General features: G+C 48.2%; 1 long non-coding RNA gene and 3 other non-coding genes across 5 annotated transcripts; all 4 read right to left on the bottom strand.

Annotated features, from left to right (window-relative positions):
- Nucleotides 1–8,468: 8,468 nt before the first annotated feature.
- On the bottom strand, nt 8,469–15,597 carry LOC124249140 (uncharacterized). 2 transcript variants are annotated; one of them, XR_006891280.1, is made up of 7 exons: nt 15,444–15,597; nt 14,675–14,827; nt 13,431–13,502; nt 11,712–11,786; nt 10,029–10,133; nt 8,962–9,063; nt 8,469–8,856 (listed from the first exon to the last, which is right to left on the bottom strand). It is a non-coding gene; the product is annotated as an uncharacterized LOC124249140 (long non-coding RNA). The 2 variants fall into 2 exon arrangements; XR_006891281.1 differs by having other exon boundaries at nt 14,462–14,827.
- LOC124249259 (small nucleolar RNA SNORA71) lies at nt 10,945–11,079 on the bottom strand. Its single transcript, XR_006891326.1, has one exon. It is a non-coding gene; the product is annotated as a small nucleolar RNA SNORA71 (small nucleolar RNA).
- Nucleotides 12,735–12,867, bottom strand: LOC124249260 (small nucleolar RNA SNORA71). Its single transcript, XR_006891327.1, has one exon. It is a non-coding gene; the product is annotated as a small nucleolar RNA SNORA71 (small nucleolar RNA).
- On the bottom strand, nt 14,004–14,135 carry LOC124249261 (small nucleolar RNA SNORA71). Its single transcript, XR_006891328.1, has one exon. It is a non-coding gene; the product is annotated as a small nucleolar RNA SNORA71 (small nucleolar RNA).
- Nucleotides 15,598–16,410: the final 813 nt, after the last annotated feature.

Consider the following 16,410-nt stretch of genomic DNA (forward strand, 5'->3'; position numbering starts at 1 on the left):
TTACACCATGAATGCAAGCCTGGTTTGCAATTAGATTTACTAACCTATCATACCTGGTCACGTGAGTAATAATGAGCAAGTCTGAGCTGCTTTAGAACTGTGGCTCCATCACCTCTTAGCTCTCTCGGTAATTTACTAAACCTCTCCAAACCCCCAGATTCCTCAGCTTTAAAATAGCATGAGCAGCGGCCCATCGCCATGCCACCCAAGGCATCCTGCTCCATGTTCAACATGTAGAACTTAGTTGTCCATGTCGTTTGATGTCATGACCTAGGGAAAATAAGAGATTGAAATAAAGTATGTAAAGCGATCTGGCCAATTCTTGGCTTATACTAAGCTAGATCAATAAATTACAGTTATCAGCATCATCACCATCAGCCATTCCTAATTATTAAAAATCCCTTATATACTAGGAGTAGAATGACAAATTTTCAAATTTAGAAAAATCTGTCTTATGCCATCAACCAATATCATACTTATGGTGAAATCAGAGGCCTTCTGTTTTATCTTGCAAGGCCCAGGAAACTAGCTGGATATGTCTGATGACCTTGGCCAGGAAAATCTAAGGTGCCTAAGAGCAAAGAAGTGAGATGGTCGGCAAGGACAGTGAAAGATAATGAACCAGAGCTTAAAATTATCCTGGAATGTTCAGTTAATTAGCAAAGAAATTTATCATTTTTCCTTCAGATTATTGTATGTATTCTATTGCCCTAATCATGGGCTGTTTGAGAGAAACGTACTATAGAAACTGTCCATCCTCCTCCTCTGCCCCTCCTCCTGTTTCTGCATCTTTGGGCAGCAATGGGCTCCTCTGTTCTTCATGGATTTTCCAGGCCAAGGTCATTGGACAACCCTGGCTGCCTTCTTGGATCTTCAGGGTAGAAGCATGCCCCCTCCAATCAAAAAGGCCCACTATACACACACACCCCTCTTCTCCTGGGGCAGAAAGTGCGCTTGCTGTTTTATTTTTAATATCAGCAGACATGTATGCAGACTGACAAGGCCGAGCCTCCGAGAACGGTTTGTTGTCTGAAAGCTGTGAGGGACACAAGCTTGTTTAGAGAGCTCAGCACGCCACTTTGATTGCTGGACTCCTGGGTTAGCTAGGCCAGTGTCACAAGTGGGCAAGTCTTCCTAAAGTGCAACACCTGTTGGGCCTCATACTCATGAAGGGCCAGGCCCGTAAGAGAATATGCTAATAATAAGTCGTCATGTTTGGCAAGCTTCAAAAAAGCCTCAGCCTTTTAGCCATGATGCTTTGGGTTGTAGGTGACAGACACCCAGCTTGACTGGGCTTATAGAGAAAATAGGAGACTTGATCAGAAAGCTTATGTAGGCAAACTAGTGGAAGGGCAGGGGAAGAGCCAGGCCTCCAGGACCTAAGCACCAGGGACCGGAATTCCACTAGGACTCTGTCCTGCAGCTCTACCTGTGTGTGTGCGTATGTGTGCGTCCTTCTTTCACACCCACTCCTTCTTCCCCCTGGGGAACATGCCAGGGTTACCCCCAAGGCACACGTCTACCCATCTTCCCTTGTGGGTGTGCGAGACTGCCACATATGGCTGTGCAAGTTGGGCATTGCACACCTCTTGGGAGCACCAATCACATCATGGTCTACGGTTGAAATGCAAAGATGTTGGGAGATGCTATAGAACGTGCTTGACTTAAGCCAGGGTTTCTCAACCTCAGCACTATGGACACTTGGGGCCAGATAATTTTTTTTCTTTGAGTTCATAGTAGTTTACATCGATGTGAGATTTCAGTTGTACATTACTTCTTGCCTCTCACCACATAAGTGCTCCCCCTCACCCCCTGTGGCACCCCCCACCCCCGTTCCCTTGGTAATCACTGAACTGTTTCCAGATAATTCTTTGTTGTGAGTGGCTGCCCATTTTTATTGCAGGAAATTTAGCAGACCCTAGGCCTCTACCCATCAAATACCAGTAGCACACACACCCACGCAACTGTGCCAACCAAAAATGTCTCCAGACATTGCCAAAAGTCCCCGAGATGGGTAAAAGAGCACCCTGTTGAGAACCACTGACAAAGGAAAGATGTTCTCCAGGCATATCCTACTTTGGCGAAGGATGGCCCTGTGACCATCCCAGGGGAAGATGGAAAACCCCACCCTAACCCTTACATGGCTGGTCTCATTAATAAAGCCACCTGAGAATACCTTAAGAGTAAAGCCCCTGTGGAGTTCTCCATTCCCAAGATGTACCCTCATTAAGCAGAAGATAGCCGAACTTGCTGAGAGCCAAACTCGTGCAGGCCTAATAGAAATCAGACGGTTTTACAGGAAGTGTGGGGGCGCTCCAGGAAGCATAGCACTTAACCGCAACGTTTGTGCTACAAAAGCACACAAGCCCCCAAAATACTTGGGAGATTTTTTGTCAAAGCTCTATTTATAAAAGTAAATTTTTTCATTGTACATTTTCTTAAAAGTTGTCTGCCTTGATTCGGAGAGGAGAACATTCTCTGTTATGGAGACTCCCCAGTGGTCGTTGGGATATTGGTCAAAGAAGACAGCGTCTAGAAGTAAAGCCCAGTTTCCTTCAACACCTCCTACAAAGCAGGAATGCATCTTACTCCACAAAACTACGTAGCAAATCTCTCATTCCTTCACCTTGGCTAAATCAAACATAATCTCCTCTGTGCCCCATTTATGGAACTATTGGGAAATTCTTCCCCCATTGTTACTGGGTTTCCTTATTCCCTCAGACACATATAAAGGTCTTGGAGGTGTTCCCTAGTCCCGAACATTGGGGGACCCCGCTGGCCTCCAGCCCACTCTGTTCTGTGCTGACAAACTCCCTGTCCAGTGAGTCCACTAAGGAATTCCCCAAGGCGGGAATTCCTGCCTCTCCAAGCCAGGCTTGGGCACGTGGGTCTCTTGCCCAAGACCATTTCCTCTGACACCTAGCCTGCTCAGAGGTCTGTCACCACCTGTCATTTCATGGAGAAGGGAGCTTTGTGAAGGATCTGGTCACTGCTGTGTGGAGAACCTGCAACATCCCCCCTCCCCTTCCAAGATGATGGGCGAATTTTCTGCTTTGACCATTTCTGCCTCCCTTAGCTCTTACTTCCAACCCCAATCCTTCTGAGACAGGTTAGCAAAACTCCTCTCAAAAAACCTGTGGGGTCAGCCATCTCCTCTCTCCTCCTCCATTCCTACAGGGACCTTCCTGAAGCTCTGGAAAAACGGCTCGACCTATGGCTGGGGCTCCCTCACCTGACTTGTCTCATTGATGGGTTTGGAAGGCCTTGAGCCTGCGTGACTCAGCCCCCTCAGGATTTCCCTGATTAGTTGGTCATCAGAATTCTTGGATAATTTTCAGCCAAAATCTGATCTTTTAAGAGCTCAGCACACCTCCCTGATTGCTGGATGCCTCAGTTTGCTGGACCAGTCGCAGACAGGCAAGTCTTCGTAAGAAGCCTGTCGGGTCTCATGCAGGATGTGTCCTGGGTAGGCGGTGGGCACAGCCTGCAGTCAGCAGGTATTAGGTATTAGGGAGCCCTCCCACTAGTGAGTGCAGAGCTAAGCTGCCACCTAGCCCTCATAAGGAATAAAGTTGACATTTTGATCTCTATCTGCCTGATTCCTGTTTCTCCCCTGGGATGGGACTCAGAATATTTAAAGGGAGGTGCAATACTCTCACCCTTAAAGGACAATGGGGCACAGACCTTCCAATCAGGAGGGGATCCTCTTTGCCACAGCTCAAGCTGAAGCCCTCCAGGGGTTTCAATCTTATAAAATCTTTATAGCACTACCAATCATGAAGACATGTTTTAGCTAAAACCATAATTTTCAGATCCTCACTTTTCTAAAAGCTCAGACAAATGTTAACCTGAGTCAATGACTAATAATTTTTGGATATTGGACAATTTCTAAGTTAAAAAATTGTTTAAACTTAGATCACTAAACCTGATTTTAATTTATCTTTATTCTAATACATTTAAAAATGGGAATAAGTTAACTAGATGTACAAATCCCTTTGGGTGATGTGTTTAAAATATATGATAATATTAAATATATGCTAATAGAAAAAAATAGCTAGATGGTTGTTTTCCTGCTTCCAGTTTTCTCGTGTCTAGAGAAAACAAAGGGTGTTTACTTTGCTAATGATGGTAATTAACAAGAATGACTAAGATGGTATTAAGTATAACTACAGGGAGATGCAAGTATGCATACAAGATAATACATGTACTTTAAGGGAATTATGACAGTTTATTATGATGGCAAATTCACTATGCTATGTACATTGTTTAATATGTTGATAAGGTTAATGATATTTTGAAATTAAAGTTGAGCTTTAATTTTATCATCTATTTACATAGCTATGTATTTGTGTATGTCTAAACAAATACATATAAATGTACATTAAGATTCATTTTTTAAGTCTATAATAATAAAAATTTAAAAATTATACTGTAAATGTACAAATTTTAGTAAAAATTTTTTGACTTGGGATATAATACAATGTTTTCAAAAAACAAAGAACTTTATTATAATTTTTTGACAAAGTTGGCTCAATGGATTTATTAATAATGAAAAGGGTTTATAAATCCTTTACTGCATTGTTACATGATTGGCACACAAAAAAAACTAGAATTTCGGTTCTTTTTGTAAAATGATTATTATTCTGTGCCCACAGACTTCTCTTTGTCAACAAGCTATTGTTAACTATACATCTGGGATACTCTTGATTCATTTTAATAAAAAAGTTTCTTATTTTTTAAAAAAGTTAAGTTTCTAAATAGCCAGGTTTATTTTGCTGTGATTTTTAAAAAATTTTGTCTATAATAATGTTTTTACATTGAAAAATTGTGACATGTTCACATTTTGTCTCCTCTTACAGTTCTTCTTGACTTTCCCTTTCCCAAATTCACAATAATAAAGTGATTAAAATGCCTTTTATGCCTAAACTATCTTTCGGTTTCCTTGAATGGCCACCAGGTAAACAAAGATCTGCTCCTTCATCTTAAAAAGGATGAAAGATAAAATTAGATTTTAGTATTCTCCAACCCAAAATTGTGACAGTTTTTGTTTACCAAATTTAGGATAAAAAACACAAAACTGACAAAAGAGACGGTCCATCTTCCCGAGTTAATTATGTATAGATAAACTATGTTCAAAGCTTCAGGGTCCCTTTACATTCCTCCAAATGGACTGTTCTTCATCGTCTCCAGCAATGGGACTTTTTTTTGGTCATATGTCTATTAAAGGACGGATCAAAGATTTCTCGTCAGAAAGTCACAGCTTTAACAATGACAAAAAAAGTCCATGTTGCAAAAGGCTTTCTGACTGAACTGTCCCTTGTGGGTTTTTATCAGACTATTCAAGTTTTCCATTTCTCCTTGCGGCAATTTTGTTTGATGTTTTGATGTGTCCACTTCGTCAGTTTAAATTTTTATAGGTAGAAAGTAATCTATATTATTCTCCAACTTTTTAATCACAGCTCTGTCCTATGTCCTTTTCCCTTCCTAAAATTATTCTTTCATCAGTTTCATGTCTTTTCAAAAAACCAACTTTTAGCCATGTTGATCTTCATTATTGTTTTTGCCTTCTGCTTGAGTTTCTGCTCATTTTTATTCTCATTACTTCTATTTTCTTTTTTATTACTTACTAAATTTCAGCTTTTCTTCTACACTAAGCATGTGAAGGATAACTTCTCCTGAGGAATTTCTTTAGCTACATCCCCCAAGTTTTGGTACGTACAAATTGTCATTACCATTCAGTTACAGTTATTCTCTAACTCCCCTTATGGTATCATCTTTGATGAGTTATTTTCAAACACGTTTTAAAATTTCCCAAACACAAGCATTTTTTCAAACCTGCTTTTTTAAAAATTTTTTTGGTCCTTAACTCTATTGTAGTACAAATGTAGTATGACTGATTCTTCGGTATTCATGACTTGTTGTGTAACCTAGAACATAAGAGGTATTTGTAAATGCTCTTTATATGCTTGAGAATACCATATATCCTCTAATTTGGGGGTAAATGCTTCTAAATATCTACTAATCAGTACATTACACAAATCTTATACTGTAAAAGGAGGGGAACTATTTTTACTTTCCTGGAAACTTCAGCATTAGGGATTATACCCCAAAAGCCCCCAAGACAAGAAAAAAAAAATTCAAAAAGACCAATCTTGGTATGGTGCAGAGGAACCTTCAATAAATAGCTATCAATTACTAACACTTCCTGAAGGCACACACCACACAGGTTTTTATATACATCAGCCTGTTTAATCCTTACCTCAACACGTTCCTATAGTCCTTATTTTATAAGAGGAAACTGAGGTCAGGTGATGGAAACCTGCCTTATGTCACCCAGCTGGGTTAGACCTCGTCTGTGCGACTCTAAAGCCGGTGATCTCACACCCCCTCCAAGCCACTGCCCCAGCCTTACGCACCCACATAACCATAACCACCCTCATTGGCAGGGACCCGGCATCGGGCACACCAGCCTTCTTTGGACTCCTCAGATGACAGCCTTCCTGTAAGTGTCCCAGCGACACTCTTCTTTCACAGAATTAGCCTTGAACTCCTTATCTTCTAGATCAGCGCTGTCTGATCTTGCAATGAGGGAAATACTTTACGTATTGTGTTGTCCTACACAGCAGCCACTTGTGGCTATTGAGCACTTGAAATCTGGCTGGGGCTACTGAAGACCTGAATTTTAAACTTTTAAATCAATTTAAATACCCACAGATGGGGCCAGCCTGGTGGCATAGCAGTTAAGTGTACATGTTCCACTTTGGCAGCCTGGGGTTCGCCGGTTCAGATCCCAGGTGTGGACATGGCACCACTTGGCATGCCATGCTGTGGTAGGCGTCCCACATATAAAGTAGAGGAAGATGGGCACGGATGTTAGCACAGGGCCAGCCTTCCTCAGCAAAAAGAGGATTAGCAGCAGATGTTAGCTCAGGGCTAATCTTCCTCCAAAAAAAAAATAGCCACACACGGCTAGTGTCTTACCATAAGGGACAGCAGCTGTAAACAAGGTCTGTGGGGCAACCTGTTTTGTTCAGAGCTGTATCCCCAACACCTACAGCAGTGCACAGCAGCAGGGCATGTTCCATAAACGTTTGGTGTATGAACACGTTACCTATATACTTATTGGTGATTCCCTTGAGGGCAGAAACTCTTATTCACTATTGTACCCCTATTTCTAGCTTGGTGTCCGGCTCAAAAACAAATGTGTGCAACACACATGAACAACCAGTCACAGCTTTCTCAAGTGGACCCACATCCCTTCTCTCGGCACCTTTCTAGGCAGCTACAACCAGCTGACTAAAGGTGGCAAACAGAAGTCAGAGGATAGTCCTCGGGGCGAGGTAGAAAAAGGACTTTTGACTTCTGGATGCTTCTGCCGGCAACTGGCTGGCAGAGTGAACATTTCAGCCACGAAGAATGCCTGCTCCAGCAGAGAAGACCATGAAGGCGGCAAACTCATCAAGGAAGGCTTCCCAGGCAGAACTCCGCCTCAGCTCAGCCAAAGTGGTTTCAGTTGGACAACTAACTCCAGCCTTTCATCATGGCCTTTGGGACGCATTCCTTCATATAGACCCCTCCATCTGTAAAATGGGGATTAAAGAGTTTATGCACGCATATCCTTAGCACATTATCACATTGTTGCAATTATTGATTTTACTCCAATTATCTCCAAGAGCCTGACCTTGAGGACATTCCCGATGTCCACCAATGGGAGCTGCTCCGTGCTCACCCTGCTCCCATCTTTACACAGTAACTTGTCTTCTGAAGTTGACACCATGTATTTTACACCTTAGATAAGCTGACCAACTTGTCCCAGTGTGCCTGGGACTTTCCTGGTTTCAGCAACGAAAACTCCCACATCCTGGGAAACCCCTCAATTCCAAGCAAACTAGGACAGATGGTCACACAAGCAGGCATTTACTCATGAGCCAGGCTCCAGAACTCCAGGACATCCCAGCTTCCCCAGATGACACCGGCACTTGTCTCCCTCCAGGCCACCCTTCCAAAGCTCTGGCTTGTTCCTCAACACTCTCAGCCCTCACAGGTCCTAAATCTGAGCCAACCACCAGCATTTGTTCACCTCCCGGCCCTAACTGAACACCTCAAAAAACAGCCTATGTGCCAAGCCTCAGGAGTGCGAGAGGAAAGGCTCAAGGACAGAAAACAAGATCTAGTCTGTGACCCACTTTCTCCAGGCCAAGCTTCGCTGGCATGTGGCTTGTTACTGATTTAAAAGGCAGGTGGAGGAAGTGTGTAAGGTTTATTGAATGGGGGAGTAGAGAGGAAAGTGATGAGTAGCTACAAATTCAAGAGAAAAACTCTTGGTTATTAAAGTCCTTCCTGGGGCCAGCCCGGTGGCACAGCGATTAAGTGCGCACGTTCCACTTCTCCGTGGCCTGGGGTTCGCCTGTTTGGATCCCGGGTGCAGACATGGCACCTCCTGGCAAAAGCCATGCTGTGGTAGGCGTCCCACGTATAAAGTAGAGGAAGATGGGCATGGATGTTAGCTCAGGGCCAGTCTTTCTCAGCAAAAAGAGGAGGATTGGCAGTAGTTAGCTCAGGGCTAATCTTCCTCAAAAAAAATAAAGTCATTCCATGCGTGGCAGAGGGACACGGGGCTGGCCTTCCCTGTCCATGGCCCTCTAAGGGTACTGCTGTATCAAGACTCAGAGCCAGCTGAAGTGGACCCCAAGCCCCCAGTCCCAGCGCTTTCCCTCTGATCTCTTGTGCAGAATGAACACTTGTTCCATGATGCTCTGAGCAGACAATGAGGGGGAGCTCTGATGACGCTTCATGTGGGGACCTCAATCTCCATTCTCTGCCCCATCTGGTGTCCAAGACCACCACCAAGAGAATCTGAAAAAAAGGACAGGTGAGACCAATGGTTTGGAGTTCCCACCTGCATAAAAGCAAACCAGCTTCCCTCCGGCTGTGGGTTCCCAGCCCTTGGCATTAACTCACCTAGGGGAGAAATATCAGCAAACCCAGATCTCAAGGCACCCCGAGGGTCACAGACTCATGGCCTTGGGACTTCCTTCAAGAGTCTCCGGATGTAAGGCTGACCTAGGAGGGAGAGGATGCATACTAGCGTTTAGTCTCCAACGCCATCTTCTTCCCAAGTGACATCACTGAGAGTCCCAGTCACCCAGACCCAAGCTCCCAGTTTATGCACGCCGAACTAGCTATCACCAGAATAGAAAGGGTAACAAAGGAAATACATCTTAAAAGTCTAGTTTTTATAATAAATGACTTCCTTTCAAGCAGTTCATGACCAGACAGGGTAATTCACAGGAAGACAGCTCAGTGCTCACTGTCAGGGGTTTTGACACTGAAGTCCCACTGCATCTTGATCAAAAGGACAGACCTTCCTCAGCAGCTCTCCTACCATAGTGTCATTACTTGTCTGCCCAGCCTGTCACAAGGCCCCAGCAGCCATCACGCCATTCTGCAAAGACCCATCTAATATGACGCATCAAGAAAGGCAAATGAAAGGTAAACTTCCAGCAAGATGTGTTAGGTGCCCAGATCTTTGAAGATCAAGACTGCCAGGCCCATTTGAACGATAAATAAGAAAATATCATCAGTACTTGAGGACATTAAACAAGTGAAATGCAACTCAACCCACAAGACTCTACACCGAGGTCTAAATTACCAGGTCTGGGGTCGGGGAAGATAAACTGTCTTTTCAAAACTGTCATTGTCCATTAAACCCTCCAGACTGGCTGAGGAGCTGCAGGACCAGGAAGTAGGCTGTGGAACAGGACAAGCCTCTGATGCAAAAGGGGCAGAAGGCAGGTCTGAAAGACCAGGGGGCTCTCAGGTGGCTACAGAGTACCAGGTAGTTCACACATATTATTCTCACTGCCTTCACGTCGCATGAGATGGAACAAAATACAGGACCCCATCCTCAAAGACAAGAGTCCTGAATGTAGACAGAAGAGGACTTGGGAACCAGACAGGAGCCATGGGACCAAAAGTGGAGGATCAATGGGATAGATACTTTGACCTCACCTCCAACCTCGCCTCACCTGTTACCCGGGAGCCAAGACATGACTGTCAGAAGCACCGTGGAGCATCTTCTGAGTCTACAGATGAAGGTACCTTCACAGGGTTCTGCCTCCCACGGAACACCTCTGCAGCACACAGAATGAAAGGCAGAAGGTCAGCCTACCTGCTGATCCCTGACTACATGGCAGGGAGCCCAAGCAGCAACACAATATTCTCACTAACATGAGCCAGAAAGCACCCTAGGGAGTCCTGAGTCTACAAATACAGATTTCAAGGGTCCACAGGCCTGAGAACTTCTTCTCTAATAAACTCCTGGGGTCAAGAGACCCTTTCTCTTTTCAAGACAAACCACAAGAGCACAGAGTAAGAGTCAGTGAAAGGAGGGTTACAAACAGGTTGGCAAGTCAACGTACTCCTCTCTCATCAGTGGCTGACAAGAAAACTCCCTGGGCTGCTGGCAGACCGTGACAAATGAGAACTTTTTTTACTGACTCAGAATTGAATCACTCCCTCTTTGCCCCTACACCTGGCCCCCACCTTTATTTTTGTTTCTCCACTTATTGGACATTACTGACAGCTCCTGGAGAAGGGACACAAGTTGTGCTCAAGAAAGAGTAGACGAGCAAAGACAACACACAAACAAGCATTTAGGTCACAAGCTGTCTTGAATAATGTATTATTATGGATTATCCTCCATTCCTATAAATTCATAAAGCAGAACCCATGATTTACAGTGTGCACTTGTGCCCTTCAGCACTATCTGAATTTATTCCAGTGTGAGGTCCAAACATAAAGGCATAGACTGGTTTCTGACAAGACAACCCTTAACTTGAAAAGACAAAGTGAACCACAAGTCACGGGGCTAGCCCACTCACCATAGCACATGGGGGCCAGCAAAGGCCCAAGCTCTGAGGGGAAGGGCAGGAGAAAAGCTAGTGTGGGAAAGCTTCAGGGTTTGGAAGGGACGGATGGGACCCTCCAAACACGGGGAAAACATCTTTCAGCACTTGCTCTCCCTGCACTATCAATGACCAGGGCACAGGCAGCCCACGATCACTTTCGAATGCAGGGGCAGAAAAGGACAGAAAGAGAACTACAAATGACAGGAGGCTGGTGCCAGGGAACTGGGGCATGGCCTGAGTCGAGGAGAGTGGCCCAGCCCAGCAGAGAGCCCCAGTAGATTCTGATGTGTCCTGTGAAGACCCCATAAAACTTCCCTGCCATAGGGAGCCGGGACACTTTCAGCGTAAAAAATTGGAAATGCTTTTGGGTTGGAAATGATCAGAATCACGTGGTCATGACATCACCATGAAAATTTTTTTAAAAACCTTCTCTGCTATCCCAGCTTTGCTTTTCAGGTAAAGAAATGGAGGTTGAGAATAGGTCACAGAGCTGCACGGGCCCAGAGGTGGAACCAGAGTCTCTGGTGCCTAAATACACGTGCTTTCCACACAGCACGCTGCTGACAGCCCAGTCCTCTGAAGGGAGATGCCCAGGGAGCCCTCTATCCAAGCGAGTTTCTAGAGGCCTCTCCCCTATAGGCACGTGGGGGACTGCCCCACAGCCGGGACACAACTGGGAACTCACAGGATGCCACGTTCACCTGCCACCTCATTTCTCCTCACATCATCACCAAAGCCCCAGGGAAAATGCACATGACTTTAGAGACACACGCAAATCCAGAGAATGGCCCAAAACCTTACCGCAGGGCCCAGGGTCTAGCACCTGGCTGATATGAAGACGATGCCTCCCACGAAGCCTCTGCACTGCAGACACATCTGCAAGAGACAAGGCACGAACGGGCACTCACAGCAGGCCCTGGTGGGCAGTGGCTGGCAGATTACAGCACCCACAAATGCAGGCTGTTACTACTGGCACCTCAATGGCCACACTACTGTCTTAGGACAAGAACGATTTAACTCTAGGAAGGGGTCTGCAGATCACCTGTGACAGAAGTAACATCCATGTTATCCTATGTGCCAACTGTGATCAATCTGTTGCTAATCAGTCTGTTAAAGGATGCCGAGGCCTGGTTTTGGGGAGCATGCCACAGCTGAGTGGCTGCGACTAGAATGGACTGGGAGGGGTAACCAGTAGTGGGAGGGCCCCACGTCCACCAACTAGCGTAAGGGCTGCTTTATATATATTCTCAACTATATTGTGCTTTGCCCAGCTCAATTACTACTAGTCCCTGTCTCTTAATCTAAGGGCAGAAGGAAGATCACCCCCGGTGGACCATGGGCCCTGCCCACGGCCAGGACTCAAGGGGGACTGTAATTAAGTCTACCCCTCAGTAGAGAAACAACACTCCAGTGGGAGAAGAAAAGGAGACTGCCTCAGCCTGGGCAGGTGGGCATGCTCAAGGGCATTGTTCCCCAGACACTCCACAACTGGCTGAACACTATCACGTCACAACCATGTGTCACCTCCATCTCCTTGTTTGGGGTTTTTGTCCAGGTGCTACAAGTCAGGCAATGCCCTCAAGCTTACAGCACAGGGCAGGAGAAGTAAGCCCCAATTTCCAGGTGTGATTATGCTGAGGGGCGGGGCCAAGAATGCAGGAAGGGGTGCAATGGGGAGGCCAAGAAAGCTTCCAGGAGGGGAGTGACCATGAACCCATTAACATCAACTCCCTGAGGCAGGGCCCTGCTTGGCAAGAGGAGTGCCCAGGGAGCCACCCAGAGCCAGGTACCAGGAAGTCACACAAACTGGCAGGAAGGATGGCGTGTACAAAAGCTCCAGGGTTTGAAAAGGACAGGATGGGTCCTCCAAACACGGGGAAAGGCTTTCAGCATTTGCTCTCCCTGCACTATCAATGACCAGGGCACAGGCAGCCCACGATCACTTTCGAATGCAGGTGCAGAAAGGGCCCATGAGTGAGCTGAGGAGAGAGGCTTTCCGGCATCCTGGGAGGGAGCGTGAACTAGGAACAGATGTGCAGACGAGTCAATGACCAGATTTTCAGCCTAAGATTACAGCAGCTACCCCCGATTTACAGAGATTATTTACCACTCCCTGCCAAGAGTTGGAGAGAAGACTAACAGCACAAATACTGAGAATCCCTGGCTTCTGAAAGACTGGGAGTAAGTGGTACCAATACCGCACACCTGACAGGAGACTCAGGCTTACAGAAGAACACACAGCTGGTCACTGAATATGAATGGAGGTTTGACTCTGAAATGCAGCCCTCTGTCCATTACTCCAGCACACTGCTGTTTTCCTCTCAACACCATAGTGGCGTTCACTGGGGACTCTCAGAAGCAGGCCCAGACCTGTGCCTGCCGGCTCAAGGGGACAAAGGCGGTGGCACTGGGAAGCAGCCTTCGCCTGCACTTTCTCCCCACACCTCATAAGCTAAACACCTGTGGCCTCGCAGCCTGCACAGACTTGAGCTCTAGAGAACCAGGCAGGACACCACTTACCTGGGACTTCACAATCCACGCTCTCCCTGAGGACACCTCTCATGAACACGGATCAGCAGTCACGTGACACTCCTGCAGGGCACAAGAAGCCAGCACATGATCTGCCCACTTGGCACTGCTTACAGCACGCCCAGAAACCACTCTGCTCACCAACAGGAAAACCTCGGGGGAATCCAGGTGTCAGGAGGTGAATGCACTGACAGCCTGTCTCCCTCCATCCTCATGCTCGGTCACTGCCTAGTCACCCAAGGCTGTCTCGTTTGGAAGGGACACATATGGATGTCCTGAATGCAAGGAAAACCTCCCAACTTTTCCTTTGCCTGCATTACCAATGACCAGGACACAGGCAGGCTGTAATCACTTCACACAGGGGCAGAAAAGGACTCAGCACTGCTGAAATTGGAGACTAGTGTCAGAAAACCACAGGTGTGGCTCCACAACCAACCCACGCATTCCCCGAAGCAGGACCCACTCTCACTACCCCTTCTGAAAGCCTCACAGAAACCAGGAGCCAAGGCAGAGAGCACTCAATGAGATGACAGGGGACCTCCAAAAGGTGGCAGGGGGAGGAGGTGTGGGAAAGCTCCAGGGTTTGGAAGGGACAGGATGGGCCCTCCAAACACGGGGAAAGCCTTTCAGCACTTCCTCTCCCTGCACAATCAATGACCAGGGCACAGGCAGCCCACATCACTTTCGAATGCAGGGGCACAAATGGGCAGAAGGCGAGCCAGGAAGAGAAGCCCACGTTAGCCCACTGGCCCCCCAGGCAAGCTCAGAACCCCGAGCGCTATCAGAGCTTCATAGAAAGATGCCAGCTCCCAGCATCAACACAGTCCACAGGAGGAACAGCTTCTGGTAAACATGCCTCAGTTCTTTATTCACCCCACAAATACTGACTGAGCTCCTACTGGGCGCCAGGCACTGTGGCTTCAAAAACAAAGAAAAACACAGACAAGGCCTCTGTCCTCCCAGAGCTCCTGCGGTTCCCCTACTTGAAGGAAAGGAAAGCTCAGGAGGATGAAGTAACTCACCCCAGGTCGCCCGGCTAACGAGGGGCGGAGTCAGGATCTGAGCTCAGGCCTTTCTGACCCCAAACCCAGCCCCCCTACTACACCAGGCCTCCTCCTGCACAAGGGCTTCGAACACAGTTCTCAGAAGTCACCTGAGCCCCAGGACCACCCCCTCTGCGGGCAGCAGGAAGCCACCGAGCCCCCTTCAAGGCGCTCAGGAGCCGCAGCTCTCACCAGGGCACAGCCTCAGCCGCTGGACACGGAGGGCGCGTCGGGCAGCGCGGGTCAGGGCCCCGCAGCAGAGCAGGGGGCGCCGGCGGACGCAGAGCCCGCTCAGCCGTCCGAGGCCGAGGTCCCATCTCTCCGCAAGCTCGGCAGCCGCAGGGCCTAGGCAGGGAGAAAAGGGGAAGGGGCTTGAGCCAAGGGGGCCGCGAACCCAGACTCTGCCCCTCGGGGCCCTGGGGGCGTCCTGAATCCAAAGCTCAGCCACCCGGTCTGCAGAAGGGAGCTTTTAACACTTCCCTTGAGAGGTTATTGGGGAGAAATGGCTTAACGGCCGTGAGGACGCTTCACCTGGTAGGAAGCGCCGAGGGGCCCTGGGGGATCGAACGCCAGGAGGGGAGGAGGTGGGGCGGAGAGGATCGCGGGCTCGGCGCCCTCCGGCCCGCTTCACCCGGGCTCCGCACGGCGCCCTGCGGGCCCTCGGGCCACGCGTCGCCGGGCCCGTCTCCCGCCGTTAGCGGGACGAGTCCTCCCACCGGGCGCTGAGATCGGGGGACCGCACGCCCGCGGCTCCGGAGCAGCGGCGGCCGCCCTGCGGGCCCCTTTCTCGAGGACACGAATCCCGAGAGGACCACCCCGGCCGAGGGGTCGGGCACGGAACCGGGGTGGGCCTGGGCTCGGAGCTGACCTCTGGCCGCTCTCCCAGCCCCGTCACGGCCTCAGTTCCCCCTTATAGAGGGGACGCAGACCACGTGCCCAACGCTCCCCGCTGTGGACTCACCGGAGCGCGGCGACCCACGGCGCGGGACAGAGACAGAGACAGCGCCTGCAGTGCGGGAAGGTGCAGATGTCTGAAGATTTTGGGGGGATGGTGCCGAAGACCGCGAAACCGCGCCAGAGCAGGATGACTCCCTCCAGTAGAACAGGAAACCGCTTCCCGCGCTCAGCGCCGGCGGAAATGCAGCCGAGGCGCGACCTGCGGCCTAGAGCGGCGGCTCCGGGGCGGCTCCCGCACGCGTAGTCCTGCGGCGGCCCCTGGCGGAATGGAGGTCAAATTCGTTCTCTGGAAGACGGAATGATTTGCGAAAGCAGTCTGGACTTTGGGAAATAACATTCCCTCACTTTTTTGCTTTTCTGTTTGTTCTGTTTGTTGTCATTGATTTATCATTAATGTGTAGGAATGGTTACTCTTCCACGTGAGGAGCTGTTATTAGCAAATCACGTTGATTGCGTTTGGTTTGAACCATAGGGATCTTGTCTGATTGACCACCGTATTCACAATACCTTGGTTAGAGGCTGGCACAGTTGAACAAATGAATGAATTCCGTTCATATATATATTTGGACATCGCCAGACTAAAATATTGTTCCGATGACCTAACTGAACGTGAGGGTGACAAGGAGATAAGCCTAGAGAGGCGGGCAGGTGCTTTGCTAGACTTCGCCCTACAAGTAAAGAGTCCTTGAAGCAGAAGGGACCTGATCAGATTTGCATGGTGGCAGAGAAGACAGGCGAGGTCCCGTGATCCCAATAGCACACTGCACACAGGTTGGAGTGGGGGCTCAGTGCCCCCAAACCTCACGAGCACTAACACTACCTGCATCCTGAGCCATGTGTACTTCTTGGGCCTGAGGCCACCCTGCCACTAACTGGCCCACATTCTGAAGTGTAAACAGCTTGAAGAGGTGGAGCCCCAGTCAGATTCCTGGCACTCACTAAGTCAGCACGATGTGGAAATCCAGCCCTGA

This window comes from Equus quagga, chromosome 12, assembly GCF_021613505.1.
Source record: "Equus quagga isolate Etosha38 chromosome 12, UCLA_HA_Equagga_1.0, whole genome shotgun sequence".
In the NCBI taxonomy this organism is placed as follows: Eukaryota; Metazoa; Chordata; class Mammalia; order Perissodactyla; family Equidae; genus Equus; species Equus quagga.